Raw genomic sequence first — 4083 nt, forward strand, 5'->3', positions numbered from 1 at the left:
ATCATGGACAGTTTCTACACATCATGTCTCCTCGTCAGTCAGGAAAATCTTATCGGTATTATCCGCTTTCAAGAGGAAACGTTAGACCTCCAGCCGCCTGCGAATCATATATGCTCTAGTTTTCGAACTGCGGTTTAGTTGTGTTCATTGCAATTCGATGCTAAGTTTATGGCTTTATAAAAGGATTATTTCCCAAGAAGTTTTTACACCAATAACAGATATATACAGCTTTCTAGAATGAAGTATAAAGCTCTTTTAAGCCAATAAGATAACGATAACTAGAAAAGCAAGACAATACACTTATATAATACTCAACTTCCCCAACCGTTTACACAGCTCTTTAATATAAGGTAACTTCTTCTTTCAGTACTAATTCAGAAAATACGATGTTATATGTGATAGAAAGTTAGAAAGTCTTCGCTGCGACAATTCAAAATAATGAGCAGGATGCAGGGGAGATTGCTTACTTTATTCATTTTGGAGTAGAATATATCGCATTCTGCTACTCCCTCTTTGCATACATCAGGTGTACAACACCAGATAAGGACGTTTCCGCTCTCATAGCAACTACAGGATCGTTTTCTCCCACAATGCAATGCGCCTCATGAGTCACATTCGTAGCCTACTGATTCATACGTCGATATCACTTTTCGTAACGTCCACGTGCGAACTGAACTTCTTTGGGAATGATAACGGCACCTGCGGGATGTATATATAGTATAGCTTCCACTCCTCTCCTCAGTCAGAGACCTCCCGTCTTGAGGAAGAAGAAGAAGAAGTCTTCTCCAAGTGTAGCAAAGTTTAGTAGTGAAGAAAACACTTGATCTCAGGTGCAACGGTAAAGCCTACTAGTGAAGAAAGCTGATCGCATTAACTCGAGAAGAAAAGCTTGTGGGAAATCGTAAAAAATACGGAAAAGCGGACCCTTTTCTGCTGAAAACCAGAGCTTCATTCGTCAAACAGAGGCCTTCTCTGCATAATGATTCAGGAACTAACGGTACCCAGGACGTACTCAAGATCTCTCACTGTTACACATGGTGAGGCAATATTTTAATTTTTTCTAAAAACTCTTCCTGGAATTTTACTTAATTAGGGACATTTTATTACCATGATGTTTTTTTCTCTTACACTGAAATGTTTTTGCTTTGATTGTTTTCCGTTTGGTTTGTACTGAACTTGAATCCAGATGTTTTAGGAATATAACAGTATCTGGTCTTTTTGTGCAAAAGATAACAATAATAATATCGAAATGATTTATCGTATCTTGAAAATTCAATGTATTTTAAATGCATTTCATAACTGTACCTAGAATATGAAATTAAGTTGAGCCGGCTGTAGAGAGTTACTAGCAATTAGATTTTGATATAATAATAATAATAATAATAATAATAATAATAATAATAATAATAATAATAAAATTGCTGTATATAAAAAATCCACAATCATATTGATAACTTGTATTATCTATAAGTTAAAAATTTTACAACTAATACAATTTATTATTATGATTTAATATACAACAATTTAATCACGAGATTGTGAATTTTTTTGCAATAATAATAATAATAATAATAATAATAATAATAATAATAATAATAATAATAATAATAATAAATAGCGTCTTACCTCCCTCTGCAATAAGAAATAAAAAAATTTTCCACCAACCCCTGACTTTTTGGTAATACTTTCGCAATAAGAACGCCATCTATTAAGTCATTTCCTAATGAGTGAATTCATCAGTTCCAATACCCTCCCCAGACGGATAAAAAATCGACATAGCATTCAACGAGTGGTTCGTTCTTGACTACAATGTGAACAGAACGACTCATATATTTATCGCAAATAATCACGCAGAAATTACTCTCCTCTTACCGAACCTTATGTTAATAGAAGGTCGCTCTGTGATGGGGAATTTTTATACCTTTTTCCTGCGAAGGTTTTTAACCAAGATGTCGAAAACGTCCAATTCACGACATCTAATCCAAACTCTATAGGAAACATTACATTTAGCTGGTCCGCTGGTATAATGGTTAGTGTCGCGACTTGCCACTCATATGTCGCGGGTTCGCGTCTCCCCCAGGGCAATGAAAAATCACTAGCTCTGTATCATGATCAGTTACTGCTGCAGTGGGGGGTCTGCGGTGGGAGGCTGAAACCAACATTCTTTGGAAGCTTGAATTTCAAGTCAGTGGGGAAATTTACCGCTTTTATTTTCGTTGCGATGCATTCGTCTGGGACCACATAGTATTAAATAAAATATATCAATTCACACTTGCTTAGTAACAATACTCGAAAGGTAATTCAAATGACGTTTTTATTTGCATGAAAACTGCTCCTGCGTTATAAAAATGACTTGAAATTAATTGAAAGGTGTAATTCAAATTGCGAAAGCATTACTTAAAAGTTAGGGTTTAGTGGAAACATTTTCTTATTTCATTTTGCACAGGGAGGTAAGATACTATTCATTATTATTATTATTATTATTATTATTATTATTATTATTATTATTATTATTATTATTATTATTATTTATGGTTCATTCCTGTAACTAACATTTATACTTGTAAAGATGCTATTCATTATTATTATTATTATTATTATTATTATTTATGGTTCATTCCTGTAACTAACATTTATAATTGTAAAGATGCTATTCATTATTATTATTATTACTATTATTATTATTATTATTATTATTATTATTATTATTATTATTATTTATGGTTCATTCCTGTAACTAACATTTATACTTGTAAAGATGCTATTTATTATTATTATTATTATTATTATTATTATTATTATTATTATTATTATTATTATTATTATTATTATTATTATTTATGGTTCATTCTTGTAACTAACACTTATACTTGTAAAGATGCTTATTATTATCATTATTATTATTATTAGTATTATTATTATTATTATTTATGGTTCATTCCTGTAACGAACATTCATACTTGTATTGACAGGGGAACCAAAGAGTCGAGCTTGTTCTTCCGAGAGCAACCGAAGCTTGCTGAGTGTCAGCAGCAGAGCCAGCACCAGCTCTGCAAGTCAACATAGCTACAGCAGTGTCGAAACAACAAGTCAGCAGAGCAACAACAGCAACATGAACAAAAACAAAAAGCTAAACAAGAAACGTAATACGGTTGACAGCGATGCGCTTACATACTTTATTTGCCGTCGCCCGTGAGAACGTCTCTCTCTCTCTCTCTCTCTCTCTCTCTCTCTCTCTCTCTCTCTCTCTCTCTCTCTCTCTTGATTTTCCTCTCTCTCCCTTGATGATGCTTATTATTAAATTATTACATCTTTATATCTCCTTCTCTTTTTATCTTTAGATGATAATTATAATTAAAATACCACAAATCTGATTAGTGTAATCTTTTTTTCTTTTTATACCGCAATGGCAGTTTTTCTACAAATAAAAATTCCTTTTCAATAAACTTCCGAGTATCATTACTAACCAAGTGCGAATGGATATATCTTAATTAATGTTGTCTGGTCAAATTACCTTCCGTATCATTACTAACCAAATGTGAATTGATATATCTTAATTAATGTTGTCTGGTCACAGATGAAAGCAACACAACGAGAATGAAATCAGGAAATGGCCGAAAAGTTCACAGGACGTGATGCTTCCTGTCATAAAGAATGGAGTTGGTGTCTTAAATTCAACGTTTTTTTTACATATCTGTTAAAAATATTCGCTGGAAAAAGATATAGCTATTCAGCAAGGGAAAAAATAGGTGTATTCTATCGCGGTGGAAGTCAATTAATCATGTTTCCTTCTAACTCACACATATGTACATATATACATATATATATATATATATATATATATATATATATATATATATATATATATATATATATATATATATATATATATATATATATATATATATATATATATATATATATATATATATATATATATATATATATATATATATATATATATATATATATATATATATATATATATATATATATATATATATATATATATATATATGTGTGTGTGTGTGTGTGTGTGTGTGTGTGTGTCTGGGGCACAATCTTATTCCCAAGCAGCCCCCG

The 4083-nt window shown here is 31.4% G+C and overlaps 1 long non-coding RNA gene across 1 annotated transcript; it reads left to right on the forward strand.

Annotated features, from left to right (window-relative positions):
- The first annotated feature begins 515 nt into the window (after positions 1 to 515).
- LOC136856515 (uncharacterized) lies at positions 516 to 3446 on the forward strand. Its single transcript, XR_010858376.1, has 2 exons — positions 516 to 1037; positions 2973 to 3446. It is a non-coding gene; the product is annotated as an uncharacterized lncRNA (long non-coding RNA).
- Positions 3447 to 4083: the final 637 nt, after the last annotated feature.

This window comes from Macrobrachium rosenbergii, chromosome 36 (genome assembly GCF_040412425.1).
Source record: "Macrobrachium rosenbergii isolate ZJJX-2024 chromosome 36, ASM4041242v1, whole genome shotgun sequence".
In the NCBI taxonomy this organism is placed as follows: Eukaryota; Metazoa; Arthropoda; class Malacostraca; order Decapoda; family Palaemonidae; genus Macrobrachium; species Macrobrachium rosenbergii.